This window comes from Sus scrofa, chromosome 1 (genome assembly GCF_054392235.1).
Source record: "Sus scrofa isolate SSC_HxYL_T2T_F1_AM1 chromosome 1, Sscrofa_HxYL_maternal_Yorkshire_Landrace_v2.0, whole genome shotgun sequence".
In the NCBI taxonomy this organism is placed as follows: Eukaryota; Metazoa; Chordata; class Mammalia; order Artiodactyla; family Suidae; genus Sus; species Sus scrofa.
In genome coordinates, this window is record NC_139383.1 from 113,896,846 (window position 1) to 113,921,065 (window position 24,220).

The following is a 24,220-nucleotide window of genomic DNA, read 5'->3' on the forward strand; positions in this document are numbered from 1 at the left end:
AAAGAGTATACAACTCTGGGAATACATGTCCAAGCCCCACTGAAAGAGATTTGGGGGCAAAAAGCAATGGTTGTTTATAAGTTGATGTTGCTGAGTGGAGGACCAGAGAGATAAAACTACTTCCTCATTGGCTTTTAAGACGTTAATGTTGCCACGACCCTCACACTCTTAACTCCCCTTTGGTACAGTAACAAGGATCTAAGACACTTAAGTCCTTGTGCTCTTGCTAAGAGGCTGTATTAGTTTGCTAGGGCTGCCATAACAAAGTTCCACAAACTGGATGTCTCAACTGAAATGTATCGTCTTACAGTTCTGGAAGCTAGGAATCCAAGATCAAGATGCCAGCAGGGTTGATTCCTTTGAAAATCCAAAGGAAAATCTGTTGCATGCGTCTCCTCCAGCTCCTGGTGGTTTGCTGGCCATCTTTGACATTCCTGGGCTTCTAGCAGCATCACTGTAACCTCAGCCTTCATCTTCACACGGGGTTCTTCCTGTATCCAAATTTCTCTTTATAAGACACAGTCATTGAATCGGAGCCCATCTCAATAATCAATAATTGTCTTAGCCAATGACATCTTCAAGGTCACATTTAGAGGATCTAGGGGTTAGACCATCAACATATGAACTTGTTGGGCAAGGGGACACAAATGAACCCACCACATAGGCTTTTGAAATCTTCACTATTAGGGAAAATAGTAATACCTTTACTACCACTTAAAAGAGATGCCTCAAGAGTTAAAGAAATAGGTTAACAGGGGGGCCAAGGATTGGGTGCCGATGCTTAAATCTCCAGCTCTGGACTGAGCCCTGCGGCATGTGAGGTGTGTGGTGCAAGGTCCCACATGCCAGGTGCTCGGCTGCTGTGCCTGCATAAGGATGTGGGCCGAGTGGGAGTCTCAGTGGCATTTCGTGAGGGGATTTTTTTGGGCTGGTGTTTCTGTGTGGCGTGGGATGCAGTGCATTGATGTTATTTTCACTTCCTACATGAGCAATAGCAGGTGCACAGTCATGGAGAACTTCAACCCTTCTTGTCTGCTTCGGGGGTTTGTGTGTGGTCAGGTCATTGGGTTTAAAAGCAATGCACTGAACACAAGGGGGCACAAAGCAGCAAAGAATTCAACCCAGGCAACTTCCCTCACCCTGTTCAGCTGAGGGCTGGGCAAGCCATAATGAAAAAGGGGCAGTTGCTTCCACATAGAGGTCCTGAGACAAGTGTCTCCATGTCCAGGAGACAGAGATGCCTGCCTAAATTCTTCATTTACCGCCGCTGCCATCCTTCCTCTGTCACATCCAGTGGACACTTGACCCATTGCCCCACGGTGCCCAGAAGCAGTTGCACACAGAAGTGGAGTGTCTGTGACAGCCCTGCCTGGGTGGGAGTTGGGGGCAGGCAGGGGAAGGCACCCCAGGAAGCCCTCCTGGAGAAGCCTGAGTTTAAAGAAAGCCCAATTTCCCAGGAAATTGGAAACAGATATTACTTACTCATTTTAATGAAGAGACGTTGATTGTGAACCAGTGCCCACTGATGGCCTGAACAGAGGTCAGGGCTATGTGGGAAATCTGGGCACATTTCCATTTAAGCATTTAGACATTATACACCTGAAAGTCAAATCTGAGTCCAGGGACAAGATCAGCCTTAGTGAGGGCATCTGGGTATCCTAGGATGAAATTATGCCACGAAGAACACTGGCTTCAATGGGATATGTGGGAGACTGGATGACTGGAAGCAAAGTTGGAGAAGGGGACATTTCAAGGAATGGTGTGTTGAGTGACCTTCTGAGTGGCTACTGTCCCACAGCCTATAGCAGAGAAGTGGAAGAAGGCCTGTGATCCTTCTCCCAGGAAAGTCTTCTCCCTGATGAGTAGAAAAATTACTTTTCAATTGCAGAATATGCTCTTGCTTCAAAATCCCTCTGCTCTCCCCACGTCCTGCATCCTCCCACAGCTCCATCTTACACCTCCCCAGGCCTTTTCCATCCTCCTCTGTGATCACGCTATCCACCCTATTTAGGTGAAGGAAAGAAAATTCCAAGCAGAGGAGCTGGGTGTCTCAAAGTGTGTTCTGAAGTCAACCTACATCAGAATTACCTTTCAAGGTAGGAAAGGTCATCAAAAGGCAGAGTTCTGACTTACCCTCATGGAAACTGAGTCTCTGGAGTCTGTTTAGGTCCTTGTATTCAAAGCTGGTCTGAGGACCAGCAGCACCTGGAGGTTTGTTAGAAACGCAAACTCTCAGCCACACCCAGGGCAGGTGGAGCCAGTGATTGCCTTTTAGCAAGATCCCCCACTTTTACACATGTTAACATTAAAGAGTCTATTAATTGGTCTGACCTGCAGACCTAGTGCTGGGCTTCCCATCCCAGAACAGTGACTCAACAGGTGCTTCAGCCAGCTGCCCTTGATTTCCATCTTTGTCTTTTTTTATCTGATAAAGATATTAGAGGCTACAAGGTTTTTGAACCCCTGAATGGTCAGCATTCTGTCTTTCCCTCTATGTCCTGAAATTTGCCTTTGGATTTCACAGTTCCTGACTTTCAAAGCACAGAGCATCCTTTATCAGAGCAAGAGTAGAATCTTCACATTATACAAGAGATCCAGTTCCACTTGCTGACCTACTACATGGCCCCTCCTTTCAAAAACAACTGATACTGTTTCTTGGTGTCTAATGTTAATCTTCCTTTGTAACAGTTGTATATGCACAAAGTATCTATGAAATTGTAAAGAGAAATCCATGATTACCAAAAAAGAGAGGAAGTGGGTGGCTGTGGAAACAGAAGTGGGTGAATGTCTCCTTTATTCCCATTTGTAACTATTAACATATGGCCTGAAAAAGGAAAAATTGAAAGTAAAAATTAAATTGAAAAAAATCATTCTATCTTTTAATTATCCTACTCAAAGACATTTGCCATCTTACACCTCTGCTACATGGCTGTGACTGATTCTGCTGGTAAACCATCCATGCTGGTATATCACTCAGTCAAATGTTTGTGTATCAATTAAGGAGTACCCTGTTGGAGGTGAAAAGAAAAGAAATGTGAGGCTCATGAAAGAGGAAAGAAGGAGAAAAGAAGAAATAACATCTGTCTCAGCACACAGATTTAACCTAGAAAAAGAACCCAATCTTTAGGAAAAATGGCATTTGTGTGATGTGCTTTTCTCCCTGCCCTGTTCTAGCCTGTGCTCACATTCCTCAGACTTCTTTGCATGATGCTAACAGAAGCCAAAAGGTCCATCTTCCTTGGCTGGCTTCCCAAATGTTGCACCAAAATCTCTGTTAGACATTCTGGGATTCCCTGAAACGACCATGAGCCTTCTAGTTAAGAGCTTCAGAGAGGTAGAGATGGGATTAGGACAGGAAGAAGGTGAAAATAAATTACTTTCTCAACCTTCTTGGAAGAGGTCCCAAGCTCACGACTTCATTTTGAAATGGCAGGAAAAACAAAACACATTGAAACGGGGCTTCGGTAGCAGCCCCAACTCAAGCGGATGTAGAGAAGTGCTGAAGTATTCAAAATCCTGCCAACTGGCACTTACATATGCAAATGAGTTACAAATGCGAGGGTCCAAATTTGGGGTTATGTGTGCCAGGACAGAGGGGACGGGGGAGCATGTGTCTATTTCTAGACGGCACCTTTTTTGGGGGAAACTGATTTCTATATTGTCAGCCTCCCTGAAACCATTATCTCACATTTTCAATGAGAAAGATATTTTTAATCCATAGCCTGATACACGTTTCAGAGAGACTATTTATTATGTGTATCTGGAGGTCGTAACTGATATCAAGTACCATGAGGTTGAACAACACTGGTCTCACCCATAGAGTCTCATTTTTAAGATCCTCAAGGGTCTGATCTGCTGGCAAAATGCAGATGCTGAAAAGTGGAAATGTCAGTAGAGCCGGGGTCTAATGAGGACACACTGAGAGAGAGGCACTATATTTTTTACTCTTCTCCACGAAAATCTATTGCAGTGTTTCCAAAATAAGATATCATCCTCAAAGTAGCTTTTCCTCCTTGGCTTTAAGGACATGGGTTACCCCAGGGTTAACTTGCAAAGCACTTGTTTGGTCTCCTCTGAGACCTGCCCTGGAACTGGCTCTGCCTGAGGGAAAAGTCAGCATTGCCCATCCTGCTGGGCAGGTGCTCACCTCAGTGACCAAGATCCTCCCTAACTCTTAAGTTTCTGCCCACCTTGTCCTCACCCTGCCTTGCCCTTTCAGATCTCCTGGTTCTGGGCTCTACAACGCTCTGGGTCTGCTTCTAGCCCTATAGCCTGGCATTTGTGTCCTGATTCTTATCTGTGTACCTGGCCTCTGACCTGCTCTTTGCTTTAAATGTCATACTTCCTGGTGCCTCATCTGGCCTGCTGACCCTTTAGTGACTCACCAGTCTTTGAATGCTCTATTATGCCGAATTCTTGCCTCAGTAAGGTTGTTTCTACTTTCTCTGGCTGCACCCAAGGTGGGCATCTATGCCCTTGTGCCACGCCTTCCATTTAATTCAACTTCAAATTATCAAAATGAAGACTTAAAGCAGTCCCTCTCTTCGGGTTACTCTCCTAAAGTAGAGAGAAAAAGGGAGAACAAGACAATTCTCAGATAAACAGATATCTAATTATCAATTACAAAAAAAATGTGTGCCATTACACTTGAATCATGGATAAAAGTCTCTCCTTTGGAGAAAAAGGAAATGAGGAACAGCAGTGCCCACCTTCCACAAGTATCCACAGCAGATTATACATGAGAGGCAAACAGACTCCAGGCTCCCCTTGCCAGAAATGCAACATGCCTTCCCAGCCTGAACTCCAGCTCCTCTCACCAAGAACTGGGCAGGATCTGGGATTTTTTTTTTTTTTTTTCCTATGGTGAGGGAATAAACCAGCTTGATAACATTTCACAGACACCAGTAGAAGAACTGAGGCTCCAGGATCAGAGGGAAAATGTCCCAATAGTACAGAGGGCACCATGTTCTCACAGGCCTCCCCAGGGCCCCAAGCCCCAGGCAAGGATACAGTGCCCGTCATGGACACCCACACAGGCAGGGGGTTGTGTTATAGAGAAGGAACACTGAACTTGGGGTATTCACCACTTTTATAGTGAGCAGAAACAAGCCTGCTCTTTGGGGAAAGACCTGACTTCGTCCCCCAAGGCTGCACATGGCACACACATCATGAAAAAGAGCTGCTCAGATGTCTGAGTCAGGAGCGAAAAGTATATGGCAGTCATAGTTAAGCACCTTAGATAGATAAATGCCCTAATTTACACAATTTCCTATAAGAAAGTGACCTCTACTGCACCCATTTATTTTATTGTATTGATTTTTGTTTGTTTGTTTTTTTGGCTGTGCCCACATCATGCAGAAATTCCTGGGTCAGGGATCAAACCTGTGCCATAGCCGTGACCTGAGCCACAGCAGTGACAATGCCAGATCTTTAACCCACTAAGCCATCAGGGAACTCCTATTGTACCCATTTTATAACTGATATAACTGAGGCGTAGGGAAGTTAAATCACTAGTCTAAAGAGACCACCTACTAAGTAGTGAGGACAAGATCAAAGCCCAGGCATTCCAGCTCCAGCGCCTGGGCTCTGAGCCGTGTTGTCTTACTGGACAAGGCCACTGTGCTATGTTCCAAGGGTGTATCAAATCTCTGTGACCATTTATGGCCTCAGTAGTCTCATTCTCACTTTACTCAGAGAGGGATGCCAGATCCTGTTTTTGATAGTACGGTCTTTGCTTTTCTAAGTTCCCCCTGGAAGCCAGGTTCGTGAAGTCTGAAAACTCAATTTCCCAGAGTCCTGGGCCAGCAAATCCCTGATTGGATTTCAACCAAGAGAAGCACTGCTGCAGAGTTGGAAGGTGGAGAAGCAGCAGAAACCATTGTCCTCCAGCCTTTCTCTGGTTGCAGCTACTTAGATGTGGATCTAATAAAAAAAATGGTACAAAATAAAGTATTTGCTAAGCAGAAACAGACTCACAGATTTCAAAATCAAACCTATGGTTACCAAAGGGGAAACATGGTGGGGAGGGATAAATTAGGAGTTTGGGACTAACATATACAAATTACCATGTATAAAAGAGATAACTAAACAGGTCTTCTTATAACACAGGGAAATCTACCCAATATCTGTAATAACCTAAATGGGAAAAGAATCTGAGAAAGAATGGACATAGGTATACGTATAACTGATTCACTTTGCTGTACACCTGAAACTAACACAATATTGTAAGATAGTTATATTCCAATAACATTTAAAAAAATAAAAACAAATGTTAGGAAAGAATAGTGTTAGATGACAATTACAGAACTACATGGAAAATCATGTGAAGGCAGGGAAGAGGAAGCAGAGTTGGAAAGAGGAGTAAATTCACAGCGGGGACCTATCCCTGCTGTCCCCTGAGGCTGCTCTCCCTGGCCGTGACAGAGTTTTGTGATGTCTAGGGGAGTTTTGTGATGTCTAGTGGAAAACACAAAGAATGGGTTCATGGAAAAAAGGAGGAGCATACCTGCCCTGTCCAGAGTGGCTGCATCTGTTAAGCTTCAGCCAGAAATTGACAGGTTTGGCCAGATCTTCCAATTTTCTCCGGAAAAGTTGAAGCTAGAAATCCACTTTTTAAATTCTATATATAATTTCACCCTTTAGAAAAATGTTAACAGTTAATTAAATTTCATTAAACAAATAAAATTGAGACTGCAACCTCTGATTTTATGAACATCTCTAGGTTTAAGACACACATATTTAAAGATAAAAGAAAAGGACCTTTAAGAGACAGGAAAATCAACAAAAAGAATGATCGTTTCTTAAGTATCTATTTGCTAAGCATTGTATTAGCATTAAGACATGCATATCTCATTTATAGAAAGAAGCTATTAAGAACTGGGGTGGAAGACAAAAGAGGAAAGAGAGGGAAAAAGTAAAGGTTTTGACACTGAATTCAGGAATTTCATATTCATCACTGCAAGGGTTGGTCGCCCTTCAGGAAAATGGAAAACTTTACTGAAGAAGCAAGATTTCAAAGGCAGGAAAACAGTAGTCTTCTAATGAACACTTGGCTACTTTGTTTATTAATTTATTTCCTTCACATGTTTACTTGTATTTTTAGAATAACTGATATACTTAGAATCCTAATACATCGTCCCTTAGGGCATTAAAGTCTTCAGCTTCCTGTCTTCAATTCTCTGATTAAATTTAACAAGAGTTGGTTGTCATGTCTCGTCTGTGTGTATGTGACATGAAGCCCTTGCTCTCTTGGCCTTTCTCCCATCACTGCTGCCCTGCAGGGTGTTACAGACTGCAGGCGGTGGGGGAGGTGGGGGACACGCTTGGAAACAAACAATCGGGAGCAGTTGGTGGGGTCAGGTCCGTGGCAGATTAGACATGTGCTAGCTTCTCAAATCTCTCCATCACAACCCCAAGATCTGCTCCATGGACACCCCCCAGCCCACTCTCAGCCCATCCTTCCCCATGTCTGATTTCATGCTTAATATTGGGCATGCATTTGTATCCTAGGCTGCTGTAACAAAGTTCCCCAAACTGTGTGGCTTAAATAAGAAAATCATCATCTCATAGTTCTATCAACTCACCTCTTACATCTTCTAGTTCTAGAGGCTAGAAGTCTGAAATCAGGGCATCGGCTTGATTTCTGAGCTTGATTACCCACTGATGGCTGCAAGGGGATCTGTTCTATGCCACTGTCATAGTTTCTGGCACCTTGCTTGCAATCAGTGGTATTCCTTGACTTACAGAACCATCACCCCAATTTCTGCCTTCTACCTCACATGACTTCTCCCTCTGTACACATCTCTGTGTCCAAATGTTTCCTTTTCACTAGGACATTGTTATATTGCCTTAGGGCCCACATTAATGACCTCATCTTAATTTGACTAATTATATTTGCAACAACCTTATTTACAAATAATATCACATTCTGAAGTACCAAGACCTCGACATCTGAATTTGGAGGGAAATTTTCAACCCATAACAGAGGAGTCTCTTTTAGAGACAAAAAAGGAATGGCAACCCCAAGAAGAGTGAACATAGTTGAGGTCCAATCTTGTTTCACGGGAAAAAGTATCAATGTCTAGGACTTGGAACAGTCCAGAAATCTCCCAGAGACACTGCTTCCCCCCACCCCCCAACAACCCAAGCACTGGGAGAAGCTCTAAGGTTGATCACTGCCCAACCATGCAATGCCAGAACCACCTGTTAATAAAACGTCCTGGCCTCCTGTCCTTCTTCAGCTTCACCTTCAGCTTGACTTCACCCAGAGGGCACGCATGGATAGGATGTGCAGTTTCTCCACTCCCCATGGTAGGCAGCTGGAAAAAGGCGTAGCCAACAACCTGTTTTCTGTTTTATTTTTGTCATCTCTGCTCTAAGCACATCTATGACTTCAGGCTACTAGTCTTAGGGGAGTGGATAAGATCTTCCACATCAGATTGCAAAAGCTTGGTCTCTAGTCACATGTTTATTTTCGCCATGTTGAATGAACTCTGTTTCTCATTAGATGCCCCCTAACTGGTTGGAAACTGCCTGGGTCCCCACCTGCATTTAGTGAAATCCTTCTGGAGCATTCCTTTGGCTTCTTTCAAGCAGAGCTGAGGGAGATGCCTAAGCAGTAGGACAAACAAACCTGGATGGTCTCCAAGCACCCGGCCCCCACCCCCCACCAACAGTTCTCCTCCCACCCTCCTCTGCTTTCTGAACATTGCAAAAGACTTCCAAATCCCCAGCCTGCTGTCACAACACAAATACAGCTCACTACTGACTCAAAAGTACAGCATTGAGATATGCTTCATGAAGCCCAGAGGCTCTACGGCAGCTAGGAGAACCAGAGAAACGTTCCTACATTTTCCTTTTGTCTTTGGGCCAGAAAGTGCATATATTAATATTTCTCCTGACACATGTTCTCTTACTCTGCTATGCCCCGTACAGGGAAGGTCAGATTTATATCTCTAGTTTACGAGTTCCCACTGACAATTCTAAACTAGACCTCTCTTAATTTTGCATTTGGGATGGTGCATTCAACAGGGAACAGGACCAAAGTTTATTTTTAGATTCTACCTAAAATGTTACCTACGCAAAAAGATAATGCCAACAAGATTTCCAGGGAGAACTCTTAAACCGTACTCCTTTCCCAAGGCTGCCATGAACAAAGTACCATAAACTCAGTAGCTTAAAACCATAGATTTTCATTCTCTCAAAATTCTGGAGCTTAGAAGTCTGAAATCAAGGAACTGGCAGCCAGGGTTGTTTCTTCTGAGTTCTCATAGCCCCCGTTTGGACCACTCATGTAGAACATATTTATGTGTGCACTATATTTACCATCAAGATCAACCTCCACTGTGCAGGCCCACATACACACAGACAAATCCAAAGAAAGGGTAGAGAAACGATATCTTTATACTGCTGTGCAGACTAAAAATGCTTATTTGAGGCGTTCCCTTCCCGGCTCAGTAGTTAACGAACACGACTAGGATCCATGAGGCTGTGGGTTTGATCCCTGACCTCGCTCAGTGGGTTAAGGATCTGGCATTACCATGAGCTGTGGCGTAGGTGGCAGACACAGCTCAGATCCTGTGTTGCTGTTTCTGTGGCGTAGGCCAGCAACTGCAGCTCTGATTTGACCCCTAGCCTGGGAACTTCCATATGCTATGGGTACAGCCCTAAAAAGCAAAATAAAATAAAATAAAATACCTAAATAAATGATATATTTATTGCACTATATATATTAAAATACCTATTTAATATATATTAAAATGTATATTTCTTTGGATTAAAATCCAAAGAAAGGGTAGAGAAATTACAAATTAATTGTACAGTGTATATATTAACTAATATATACTATTATTTGAGCATACTTATAGAGTGATTTGAATATATTATTTAGGAATAAATATGCAGTAAATAAAAGAGAAATCAATGAAAAGGCAGTGGTTGGAACTCCTATCTTATTCTTTTTAGCCCTTGAAAATAGGAAAACTGTCTTATTTACAAATGTATGATTTAGACTTTTTATCTCATTACTATAATATTGTATTATATATGTATCTCATTTTATATTATATCTTTAACTAACTTATTCATATAAATTAATAATATACACTCACCCACCCTCACACATAAGTACATATTTATTACCTACATAGTGTAATACAAGCCTTATAAGTGGGCGATTTTTGTCTGCTTTTACTCACTAATGATTTCCAAGCATCTGGAGTGGCACCACGCACACACAGTAGATGATTTAACAACTCTCTGTTATGTGAATGTTGAATGGACCAGTAACATGTAAGTCATATGGACTGCCTTCTAAAAGAAAGAGAGTTGCAAACGATCCAGTAATTTTGTATCAGCCTGTTAAAAATGTCCACATAATTCCAGTGATCACATATTTCGAGTTGTATTGAAACACTGCTTCAGCTTGAGTGGCTTGGTTTTATTTACTTTTTCTTTTTCTTTTTACACCTGCACCTGTGGCATAAGGACGCTCCCAGGCTAAGGATGGAATCAGAGCTACAGCTGAGGCCTACACCACAGTCACAGTTAACATTGGATCTGGGCTATATCTGCAACCTATGCTGCAGCTTACAGCAAAGCCAGATCCTTAACTCACTGAGTGAGGCCCAGGATTGAATCCACATCCTCATAGACATTATGTCAGGTTCTTAACCCACTGAGTCACAAAGGCAACTCCCTGGTTTTATTACTTATGATGACACCTCAAGTATCCAGATATCGCTTATAGGGCCTTCCCAATCACCTAGAGCACAGTACAGACCAAGAAGTAAGAAGAAAGAAACACCATTATCACAATAGGTATTACAAAGCCCAGTCCCTTTCCATATGAGCTACTCTAATAAGTTTGGCTCTCTTCCTATATCTCAACACAATAAAGTTACCACATTAAGAGAGTCATGGTGATACCAGAACAAATGAATACCCATATACAGAAAAAAAACCTCTCAAGCTACAACCTCACATCTTATATGAAAATTAACTCAAAATAAATCACAGACCTAAATGTAAAACAGAGCACTCTAAACATTTTAAGACAAAAAAGAAAAGTTTTATGATGTGGAATTAGGCAAAGATTTCTCAGATACAACACCAAGAACATAATCTATAAAAGAAGACAGTAATAAATTGGAATTTTGCAAAATTAAAAATGTTTTCTGTGAAAGACATTGTAAAGAGAATGAGAAAACAAACCTCAGACTGAGAGAAAATATTTGCATATCTCATATCCACAAAGGACTTGTATCAGGCATATATAAGGAAACTTAAAACCTAGCAATAATTAAAGATACCCCCCTATTTTAAAAATGGACAAATGAGGGAGTTCCCATCGTGGCTCAGCAACTAGTATCTATTAGGATTCAGGTTCAATCCCTGGCCTTGCTCAGTGGGTTAAGGATCCAGTGTTGCCATGAACTGTGTGAGTAGGCTGCAGATGTGGCTCAGATCCCAAGTTGCTGCGGCTATTGTGCAGACCAATAGCTGCAGCTCCGATTTGACCCCTAGCCTGAGAACTTTCATAGGTTGCAGGTTCAGCCTTAAAAGGCAAAACAAACAAATGGACAAAAGATTTGAAGGAAACTTCACCAACAATGGGACACAGATGACAAACACTTGGAAAGATACTTATCATCATTAATCATGCAGGAAATGCAAATTCAAACCACAATTAGATGCCATTCCACACTCATCAGAATGGCTAAAATACAAAAGTACCAATAATCCCAAGTGATGGTCAGGACCTGAAGCAAGTAGATCTCTCATACGTCATAGGTAGAGATGTCAAAAGGGATTGCCCCTTGGAAAACAGGCTGGACTTCAACAAGTTAACATACACATACACTTTGCATATGACCGAGCAATACCATTAGAATTGCAATTTATTTCACATAAAAATCTGCACAGAAATGTATATAGCAGCTCTATTCATAATCACTGCAAACTGGGGGAAAAAACACCCCAGATGTCCTTCAGTGGAAGAATGAGTAAACAAACTCATGTCCATCCCTATATACTACTCAGCAATAAAAAAGAATGGCTTCTTGATTCATGCAACAACTTGGATGAATCTCCAAGGTATCATGCTCAGTGGAAGAAGACAACCCCGAAAGATGACAGACGGTATGACACCAGTTTTACACCGTTTTCAAAAAAGCAAAACTATAGGGTCTGAGAATAGATCTGGGGGTGTCAGAATTTAGGGGTAGGAAGGTACCAATCAGGAATATAGGAAACCATGAGTCAAAGAAAGCTCTAGTTCAAAGACAGGAGACTCGGGTCACCCAACAAACCAAACTGGATCACCAGGACACAGGGGAAGAGCAGAAACTACGATGCAAGAAAAGAGTATGTCCCAGTTGGGAGCATATGGGGACAAGGGATGCACAGCCAGGGGCCAGCCAGTCCCAGAGCAATTCTTTTCTTCTTTCCTGGACCAGCTGGTTTCCTCTCATCAGCCTGAGAATGGGATTTTAAGTGGCAGTCTCCTGCCAGACAAGCCTGGAAGTATATTGCGATTTTTTTTAGTAGATTTCTATGCCAAATGATTAATACTAATATTTTTAACTCATAATAGGATACACTTCGTTTCTTGACAAAACCACTTACAAGGAATAGCTCATTTACTGACAAAGCTGGATAATTGATGTGTTACTATCTCTGCCTTATGATTTCTGTAATGGCAGAATAATGAAGTATTATTTAGTTTAATACAATCACTGAAGCTTCTCTGTGGTCTTGGGAGGAAGAAACACAAGCTAGAAACCTTTTAAAGGTATAATCAGTTTCTCATACAAGACATTATATAAATAAAAAGTGGAATTAATTTAAATGACAAGTGGTTCATTGCAGATCTTCATTATGTCTTAGGTACCAGGGAAATTAGTCAGCCAAGACCATTTTGTGATTATAGAGGCCTCAAGCATCTAGAATGGTCTATATAAAACAACCTTTTAAATAAGATTAGGGTAAAAGTGCATTATGAATTTTTATGTTTCATGAGACAACAAAACTCAGTTAAGTGGGAGAAAAAACTATAAGCAAATAACATTGGAAGGGACAAAATAGGAGGTTGGAGTAGACTTTTCATTGACTCAAATTAGGTCTCTACCCAACTCCACCATCTGGCATTTTGCATTTGTCTGTCTGCAACATCATTTCTAAATGAGTTGACTGATTTTTAACCAAATCCAGTGCCTTCCCTGACAAAGAGTTATAAGATACAACTTAAATCCCATTTGCAGCTCAGTTTTTTCCTTGAAGCAGCAGATAAAAGCCTGCAAAACAACACTTCTGAGAAATTGTACCCACTTGTTTTGCAAATAACTGATATTAACAAAAATATGTATGTTAAAAAAAATGTGTATGGCCATGGCTTATCTGCAAATCAGATTTTCTACTATATCCCTGAACTAGGAACCTCATTTGGGATAAATACTTGCCGTAGTTGACAGACTTTCCCACATGAAAACTGTTGAAAGCAAATATGGAACAACTTGAAAACTTGCCCCAGAATCAAAGGGCAATAGATTTGACAAGAATTCTGAAGAGTTAGTGATTTCTTCATAACCCATTGATTCTTTATATCCACTAGCTAGAAAAACCAATGAAAACTGCAGCTGAAAAGTTGGGTTGCACAAATTGAAAACTTAGAGGTTCCAGAAGATGAGTCAATGAAGGAGGGTCTTGGTGATTCATATGTATCAATGACCATGAAGCAACTGATAATGAAACATTTCAGAGTCTCCTTGCTCAAGTTATCAAATGTAATCATTACCCAGGAGATTACTTAGGATGGAGACTTCACAGTTGTCCAGTGGAATTCTTTTTTTTTTTTTTTTTTTTTTTTTTTCTTTTTATGGCTGTACCTGCTACACATGGAAGTTCCCAAGCTAGGGGTCAAAGTGGAGCTGCAGCTGGGGCCTATACCACAGCGACAGCAACACCGAATCTGAGCCATGTCTGCAAACTACGCTGCAGCTTGTGGCAACGCTGGGTCCTTAACCCACTTAGGCCAAAGACTGAACCCACATCCTCACAGGCACTATGTCATGTTCTTAACCTGCTGAGCCACAACGGGAACTCCCAGTGGAATTCTTGAGTAAGAACGGAGCTTGTGTGCTCTAGGAGAGGTCGAAAATCATTATACTCTTCAGGTTCAAGGTCACAGCAAAGAAAAGATACTCATCCAACATGCCTTCAAAATGGATTAAATTCCAGGGATGGGTAGGCTAAAAATGGCGCAGCATGGAACTGCACAGAAAATATAACGAGCCAAGGAAGAAAGGTATCAATTGTTAGAGACCAACTGTGTTTAGTCATGTTAGTTAAGGGGTTCCACTAAATTTTCTGGGCTATTTTGAAAATGTGTGAGTGTGTCATGGTATACCATTTGGATCTTTTAAACTGAATCCTAGAATTGGAATAGGAAACTCCATAAATACAATGCATCTGAATTTAATAAAACACCCGAAAGTAAAGCATTTTCCTAAAACATGATTTGAAGAATTGGATTGAACTGGGTCAGATGGAGGCCAGCCATGGAAGCAGAAAGTTGGCCAGCGGTTCACAAACACACAAACGCAATCTACCAACTGTGAGGAAGTGGGGAATGAGTAAAAGAGGGAGAAGCCCTACTTATGCCAGAATATTCATTTGGCTTTCGAAAGGCTCTGAAAATATATTTGAAAGATAATTAACCTTAGAATACAGAATGGGAAAAGAAAACTCTTAGTTCCTTAGAGATGGCAGCACATTCTCACATTCATTCTGGACAGAGCTATGGAAAAAAAAGAACACAAACTCTACACCTCAGCTTAATCAACCCTTCATAACATCACTCCAGTCTGTGTTCTTTACGCACCTCCAATCTCCTTTTTGAGTATTTATACCTTGAACCGTACCAGCTTACTTTTAATATTATTGTTTCTTTTTCTTTTTTCTCTTTTTCTTTCTTTCTTTTTCTTTCTAGTTTTGTTTTATTTATTTTTATTTATTTTACTTTTTATAATTTATTTATATATATTTTTTCTACTGTATAGCTAGGTGACCTGGTTACACATACATCTTTTTTCTCACATTAAGTGTTCCATCCTAAATGACTAGACAGAGTTCCCAGTGCTACACAGCAGGATCCCACCGTTAATCCATCCTGAAGGCTACATTCTGCATCTATTTACCCCAAGTTCCCAGTCCCTCCTACTCCCTCCCCTTCCCCCTTGGCAACCACGAGTCTATTCACCAAGTCCATCAGTTTCTTTTCTTTGGAAAGGTTCCTTTATGCCATATGTTAGATTACAGATATAAGTGATATTCTATGGTATTTGTTGTTCTCTTTCTGACTTACTTCACTCAGTATGAGAGTCTCTAGTTCCATCCATGTTGCTGCAAATGGCATTATGTCATTCTTTTTTATGGCTGACTAGTATTCCATTGTGTATATATACACCAAATCTTCCTAATCCAATCATCTATCAGCGGACCTTTGGGTTGATTCCATGTCTTGGCTACTGTGACTAGAGCTGCAATGAACATGCAGGTACATGTGTCTTTTTAAAGTAGTTTTGTCCGGACATACGTCCAAGAGTGGGATTGCTGGGTCATATGGTAATTCTATGCATAGTTTTCAAAGATACCTCCATAATGTTCTCCGTAGTGGTTGTACCAGCTTACATTCCCACCAACAGTGCAGAAGGGTTCCCTTTTCTCCACACCCGCTCTAGCATTTGTTATTTGTGAACTTATTAATGATGGCCATTCTGACTGGTGTGAGGTGGTATCTCATATTAGTTTTGATTTGCATTTCTCTAATAATCAGTGATGCTGAGCATTGTTTCAAGTGTTGTTGTATATCTTCCTTGGATAAATGTCTCTTCAGGTCCTTTGCCCATTTTTCCATTGGGTTGTTGGCTTTTTTGCTGTTGAGTTGTATAAGTTGTTTGTATATTTTAGCAATTAGGCCCTTGTCAGTTGCTTCATTTGAAACTATTTTCTCCCACTCCGTAAGTTGTCTTTTTGTTTTCCTTTGCTATGCAAAAGCTTGTCAGTTTGATGAGGTCCCATTGGTTTATTTTTGCTTTTATTTCTGTTGCTTTGGGAGACTGACTTGAGAAAACATTTGTAAGGTTGATGTCAGAGAATATTTTGCCTATGTTCTCTTCCAGGAGTTTGATGGTGTCTTGTCTTATATTTAAGTCTTTAAGCCATTTTCAGTTTATTTTTGTGCATGGTACGAGGGTGTGTTCCACTTTCACTGATTTGTGTGCAGCTGTCCAGGTTTCCCAGCAATGCTTGCTGCAAAGACTGTCTTTTTCCCATTTCATGTTCTTGCCTCCTTTGTCAAAGATTAATTGACCAAAGGTGTCTGGGTTTATTTCTGGGTTCTCTATTCTGTTGCATTGGTCTGTCTGTCTGTTTTGGTACCAGCACCACACTGTCTTGATGACTGTTGCTTTGTAATATTGCCTGAAGTCTGGGAGAGTTATGCCTCCTGCTTAGTTTTTGTTTCTCAGAACTGCTTTGGCAATTCTGGGTCTTTTGTGGTCCCATATAAATTTTTGGATTGTTCTAGTTCTGTGAAAAATGTCATGGGTAATTTGATGGGGATTGCATTGAATCTGTAGACTGCTTTGGGTAGTGTGGCCATTCTTACAATATTAATTTTTCCAACCCAAGAGCATGAAATATCTTTCCATTTCTTTGCATCTTCTTTAATTTCCTTGATTAAAGTTTTATAGTTCTCAGCATATAAGTCCTTTACCTCCTTTGTCAGGTGTATTTCCAGGTATTTGATTTTTTGGGGTGCAATTTTAAAAGGTATTGTATTTCTGTATTCCTTTTCTAATATTTCATTGTTAGTACACAGAAATGTGACTGATTTCTGAATGTTAATCTTATATCCTGCTACTTTGCTGAATTTGTTGATCAGTTCAAGTAGTTTTTGGGTTGAGTCCTTAGGGTTTTCTATATATAGTATCATGTCATCTGCATACAGTCACAGTCTTACCTCTTCTCTTCCTATTTGGTTGCCTTTTATTTCTTTTGTTTATCTGATTGCTGTGGCGAGGACTTCCAATACTATGTTGAATAACAGTGGCGAGAGTGGACATCCTTGTCTTGTTCCAGATTTTACTGGAAAGGCTTTCAGCTTTTCTCCATTGAGTATTGTATTTGTTGTGGGTTTGTCATAAATGGCTTTGATTATGTTAAGGAATATTCCCTCTATACCCACTTTGGTAAGAGTTTTTATCATGAAGGATGTTGGACTTTGTCAAATGCTTTTTCTGCATCTATTGAGATGATCATGTGGGTTCCGACTTTTCTTTTGTTAATGTGGTGTATGACATTGATTGATTTACGTATGTTGAACCATCCTTGTGAACCTGGGATGAATCCCACCTGGTCATGGTGTATGATCTTTTTTATATGCTGTTGGATTCGGTTGGCTAAAAGTTTCTTGAGAATTTTTGAGTCTAAATTCATCAAAAATATTGGTCAATAGTTTTCTTTTTTGGTGGTATCTTTGTCTGGTTTTGGAATTCGGGTGATGGTGGCGTCATAGAATGTCTTTGGGAGTGTTCCTTCTTCTTCAAACTTTTGAAAAAGTTTAAGGAGGATGAGTAAAAGTTCTTCTTTGTATGTTTGGTAGAATTCACCTGTGAAACCATCTGGTCCTGGACTTTTATTTGTGGGGAGTGTTTTTATGACATATTCAATTTAATTTCTAGTGATTTGTCTGTTCAGTTGACCTATTTCTTCTTTATTCAGTTTTGGCAGGTTGTAGGTATCTAGAAAGATGTCCATTTCTTCTAGGTTGTCGAATATGTTGGCGTATAATTGTTGATAGTATTCTCTTACGATTTTTGTATTTCTATTTTATCCATTGTGACTTCTTTTTTATTTCTTATTTTGTATATTTGGGGTTTCTCTCTCCTCTTCTTGGTGAGTCTAGCCAGAGGTTTGTCTATTTTGTTTACCTTTTCAAAGAACCAACTCTTGGTTTGATTGATTTTGTCTATTGTTTTTTGAATCTCTATTTTATTGATTTCCTAGTTGGGTTCATTAACCACTGAGCCACAAAGGGAAATTCCAATATTATTACATCTTATGTACTGAGCGCTTTCACATATAGAGCATTTCAAACTTATTTAATTCTATAGTGGCCCTATAAGGTAGAGATTATTATACCTTTTTTTTTTTAATAAATGAGGAACAGAGGCTTCAGGAAATGAATTGTCAGAGTTCCCACTGTGGCTCAGAGGTAACAAACTCAACTAGTATCCAAGAGGATGCAGGTTCAAATCCTTGGCCCTGCTCAGTGGGTTAAAGGATCTGGCATTGTCATGAGCTGTGGTGTAGGTCACATCTGCAGCTCAGTTCCCATGTTGCTGTGGCTGTGGTGTAGGCCATCAGCTATAGCTCTGATTCTACCTCTAGCCCAGGAACTTCGATATGCCACAGCTGTGGCTCTAAAAAAAAAAAAGAAAGAAAAAAACAAAACAAAACAAAAAAAAATGTTTTTAATTTTTAAAAACAAAATGAATTGTCTATAGTCTGTGGTCACAAAACAGGTATTACCCAGACCCTGCTGTTAGCCAAAAGAACCCAAGACCCTCACCCCAAACTACCCCTTGTTCTTGTTCATGTTGGACAAGCCACAGATATTTCAAAAGAGCCCAGAACTGACAAGCAGCCTTGAGGCAGAATGAGAAGTGTATTCCCTTATTAGAATGTGGGGGAAACTGTCACCTTGAAACCTCGGTTTTTGGGGGAGAGGGAGGAAGCAGGCTTGGAGAAGCACCTAATGCCTTCCTAAGCACAGCAGGACTCATTTCTGAAGGGCAAATACCTTTCAGAGATATTGGAAATCCTGTGAGGCTGAAGGGCCAAAAGAGCAAAAGAAGGGGTTAGGGCTTAAAAGAACCTTTGGAATAAACCTCCCCTCTTCAATAAAATCAACATGACATAAATTGGGTCCTTGGATCAAACTTCAAAATGGAGCATTCAGCAATGTCTCTGATCTTTGTAACATGTTTTAGTTTTCAGCTGTCACTCTGTGTTCAGCTGCTGCGGGCTCCAAATGTGATTGGTTCTTTGCCAGAAAATAATTGTACAGGTCCATTCTTAGCTTCTTTCTGAGTGAGATCTGTGTTCACAGGAAGGCATGTTGTTTCTAAATAAAGGCTCCATCTTATTAAATTCTTTAGCCTATATTTTTTTTCCCTCAGTGAAAAAGATTTTCAAGAGTTTTATTTTTCCTAGGGAAAAAAAATTTTTAAAAGCAATTCATAAGTCCCATCATGGCTATTTGTGGCTCTGTGCCCATGGGTGTTTTTGAACATGAAGGGGAGTTGAAAGCACCCGGATCAGACTATTCTGCAACAGCACTGAGTACCTTTGCTTCCATTTCCTTCTGGAATCTATTCCATTAAACTCTCCAAGGATAGGTTTGCCTATATGGCCAGAGCTAAAGAACAGGATATTTTACCCAATTTAAACAAGGACCCCATAAAAATCAATATGGCGATGTGCTCTCCGAATAGTGTCCTGACCTTGGCAGACTTGAAATTAGCCACATGCTCCAAGAGGCAATTAAATGCTGAGTAGAGAGTACTGATATGATTAAAGGTATCATGGAAACCCCTTACACACCCCCAAATTATTTCATTTATAAGTCAGCCCAACTCGTACACATAGTGTTTTATTTCCTTGCAGAAAACAATTTCATAAATGCCACTAGCCCGGGAAGGACTCAACTGCTTCCAGTCATAATAACTTCATGTGGATTAATTGAGAGCATTGGAAAAAAATGGGCATTAGAAAGCAAAAGAGAGTGGGTCGTCTGTAAGGCATTGCCCCCACAAGTGTGGGGAGTAGAGAGCTGGTCTGTGGAAGATGCCTTTAAATGGTGTCTGGGGTTGGGGTCTGGTGAGAGAAGCATACACGAGAAAGTAGGCAATTGGCCTGCTACACAATTTTAGGTCACCCCCGAACAAGAACATTAATGTCATTCACTTAAACACCAGGAAACGTGCATAAGGCTATGGTTCCAATGATGATACCTGCAGAGTTTGAAAGCAACCAAAGAACATAGGCTTTGCTTTCTGGCTAATTGGCAATACGGCCACAACATACAGATCCTAAAAAGTAAGTTCCAGAGGCCTAAAGTCAAAGCCCCAAGTAGCCTTCCAGCTGCCTGAGCAGAATTAGACTTGACTTTTTCCCCTCAGCAGTGAAGCTAAATGGGAACAGAGGACACCAGCACTTGGCCAGGTTAGAAGCACATCTACCTTATGATCCCTCTTAGCTCATAGAAAATCTCACTGAAATTGTGAAGGACAGACAGAGAAATTACCAATAATATCTTCCCTTCCTCACAAATCAATCAATAATCTCCCATTTTATTTTCTTTAGGATGGAGTTACTGGGGTAAAGGGTAATTAATATAATTACAGAAGGAGCCCAGGTTTTAAAACATCCAGAGGGGAAAAAAATCTAAAAAATCATTTGTTGATGATGTATTTTCTATTTCAATCTCTCTCACATCTCCTCCTGTTAGCTCACTCCCTGCTGCTTTAGTGTGGTTATCAAAAGCAGAGTTTGCAGGATTCAAGCTCAGCCAAAGCAAACAGACCAAAAATTGGGGAAATGATTTATCTTAATCCAAGGGTGATAATCCAATTTATTTGACTAAAATGCTTTCAATTTCATCAGCTAAACTAGCAGCATTAGGATTTGGCCAAATGATATCTAGCAAAAGAAGTCCATGCAATGTTGACCACTCGTGACCAGAATTATTCTCATCTTAGAAATACACATGTTTTTCTCACTTTCCATGTTTGTGGTTGGCTAGTGTAGTTGGTGATAGAGAGGTTGAAACTGCCTGGGAGGGTTGTCTTTGACTGCGATGTCCTGGATCCCCAGCCTAACCAGCCATTGCATAAAGGTAGTTCATGATAACAAGAGAGTGAGGGATGGTGAGTGAATTGGTGCAAGTCTGTCTTCACAGGTAGAGAACACCTGGGACAGAGTGAAGATAGTGTAATATTTGAATGGAAGAACACATTGCTTGGTTGAGGTCCCTGACATTAAACAAGACTGCATTTCTCCTACATTTTATCTACAATACGGAAGGAATGGAGATTGCACCTGGATCTTCCAGGATCATTAATCCTCTTGCATTTATTTAAAACTACTTTCAAGGCTTTGAAAGTAGCTATATATATAATTTAGGAATCTATTGACCTGGGTTCTAGTAGTGCTCTGCCCCCAATTATACATAATTTCTGTGATTAAGCCTAAGTCTCCAGGTATGAAGTAAAGGGATTTCTAAAGTCTTTATAATGACAATTCAAGAGTTAATTGAAGTAAATTTCTGTGTTCATTTTATATTGCTAGATTCCTATTACTATCATGTTTGAGTCATTCCCAATTTTTGTTGAAATTAATTTCTGTTGTGGTCAAAAGAACAGAATCAAACATGCCCTAGCCTGGCAATGGTGGGGAGTAAGTTGTTGCTGTCTTGGAAGTTGCATGTAAATGGTATTCAGGATGGGGGATGCTGGGAAGTACCCACCAAAAGAGAGCACAAATGAGAAATTAGGCAGTTTGCCTACTGCACAATTTTAGGTCATCCCTGAATAAGACCATCAATATCATTCAGTTAACTACCAGGAATCCTATATAAGGCTATGATTTCAATAATAACCACAGAGTTATTGTAGCCATGATATCATGCCATGGCCAAAAGTGCTAGAAGTGTAGTGCATCAGTTTGGCTTGATTATTTCCTCCCTTGTTCTTTGATACCTTTGGTCTATGAGCCAAATCAGTCTACTTCCTGTTTCAGTCAATAAAGTTTTATTGGAACACAGCCACACTATTTCTTTATGAATTGTCTATGGCTGCTTTCCTGCAACTATAAGAGAGTTGAAGGGTTGTGATTGAGACTATATGGCCTGCAAAGCCAAAAATACTTACCATCTGGTCTTTTGCAGAAAAAGTTTGCCAGCCCTGTTCTACACATTCAAATCTATATTCACTGTCTTTCCATTGCAATATATACTGGTTTCTCTTATTTTTCCTTGGACTTCAGCTTCTCATCTAACCAATATCTTTGACCTCATTAATGTCCTTGCTCATCCTAGTATTTTTATCCTTGTTCTCCTTGTCTTTCCATTCATTCTAGTGTCATGCTTTGTTCATGAAATCTTTTCTTTTCACCTAGATTCATTGGCCAATTTAATATCAGCCTACATTCCTTCCTTTAAAAAAATCATAATAATTTACCATTATTTTAATTACATGTGTTCTTACTGGTGGTAAATTTTAATAAATAAGATACCAAATATAGTGCAAAAAGAAAAAGAAAAAAAAAAAAACCTCATGGAAAGTTGGTCCCAGAGGAGCATTTCAGTGACAATGCCTGATAGTTAATGTACCCTTAATCTGTGCTGTGTTGTTCTGAGCTCTTAGGGCATTTGTAGTGATAAGTTGAAAATTGTTCAGGGTCAGAGACTGGGCCCTTTGTTTGTTACATTATATATACAGAACTGCCTAGAGCCTCCAATGTTTACAATGTTATGTAAATTACTTTTATTTTCTATTGTAAACGATTCTCCATTAATTCTCTTATTGACCCCAAACTTGGTCTATCTAAAACCATTTGCATTTCTAAACAAACATGATTTTAATACACATTTGAATTTGTTGCTTGAAAAATTCAGTATACTTCTTTCACAGAAAACTATAGAATGTTGGTTGAACACAAGTCCATTAAAGAGCCTTATTCTCCATTGAGAAGTGAATAAATGTAACCTTGGGATCTGGCCTGTGGTCTTCACTAGAAACTACGGTGACATCTGTTATCATATGTTATTATATGTTACCATAAATATGGTAACATCTATTATCATATGTTATATGAGCATGACCCAGAGCAGCTTTGATTAAGGTAAAAGAAGGCAACAAAAATTTTCTTAAAACATTGTAGAAGAACACTAGCATAGTATGAAAAGTAATTTGCCATTGGGTTGTTCACCATCATCAGTCTGGTCTGCCTGTCTTGATGCCGAAGAGAAGTATATAGGTAAAAATTTGTTTGACCCAACTATACTGAATTTGGCTCTTATAAAATTAGCTCTGGTTATGGAGACACTTATTTCACAAATATTACTAAAAATACATAGACACACACAAATGCTATTAACTTACCTTCTAGCTGGAGTTGTATTTCCAATAATGGAGATGTGTTTCAAGGGCACCTAGTTTTTCTCACCTAGTAAGAAATAGGCATGGTATTTTAGAATGCAAAAGGTGATAACTCTCTTTGGGAGCATAAACTGATCTACATGAGGACTGATCTGTAACGCTGGCCACGGTGACCCAAATCAGCTTAAACAAATGACGCAACCAATCTGACACATAAGTTTAATAATAGAAAATAGAAATGTCTGGTATTTGGGCCTCTCTCTCTCAAAAGTTTTTAAAAGGAGAAATGTAATAACCACTCAATAGTAGGCATAAGATTCATTTTAAAAAATACTGAATGAGTGGGGGCAAAGGATTAAGTGGTGATAGAAAGAACAGGGGCTGCTGGCGCTCGTGGTCACATCACAGGTTCTATTATTTGTGAGGTATGTTTGCTGTATCTTATCCACCGAAGGAATTACTATATGGGTTTAATTATAAGAGATTTAAGATGACCCTTTCAGTGTTTGTGAATCAAGAGTTGCAGTAAACCCTGATCTAGGAAAGTGATGAAACATTGTTTCAGTTTCTATTCTGAGCTGGAGACTGTGGTAACTGATGCGATCTGGAGAAGGATACAGTGTACTACTCTATTAAAGAATTTAGGGGAAGGCATTTCTGGACATAAGAAACATCATGGGAAAGAGCATGGAGATGGAAAGGATCTCCACAGTCAAGGAAAGGTCAACAGTTTGCAGTTGCTTGACCTCAGATGTATGATTAGGAAGACAGGACAAGGAAGATTAATCTTAGATGAATCCAACAGAAAAGCACCATGGTATAAGGAATGGTTGGCCAACAGGGAACTACTGTATAGTATAGAGAACTCCACCCAATATTCTGTGATGATCTATATGGGAAAAGAATCAGGAAAAGAATGAATGTGTATATGTATAACTGAATCATTTTGTCATACAGAAGAAATTATCATAACATTATAAATCAACTATACTTCAATA

The 24,220-nt window shown here is 40.1% G+C and overlaps 1 long non-coding RNA gene across 1 annotated transcript; it reads right to left on the minus strand.

The window, feature by feature from the left end:
* Positions 1–218: 218 nt before the first annotated feature.
* LOC146406303 (uncharacterized) lies at positions 219–23,669 on the minus strand. Its single transcript, XR_014832037.1, has 6 exons — positions 23,226–23,669; positions 6,506–6,636; positions 4,386–4,557; positions 2,134–3,008; positions 1,483–1,855; positions 219–598 (listed from the first exon to the last, which is right to left on the minus strand). It is a non-coding gene; the product is annotated as an uncharacterized LOC146406303 (long non-coding RNA).
* Between the last annotated feature and the right edge of the window lie 551 nt (positions 23,670–24,220).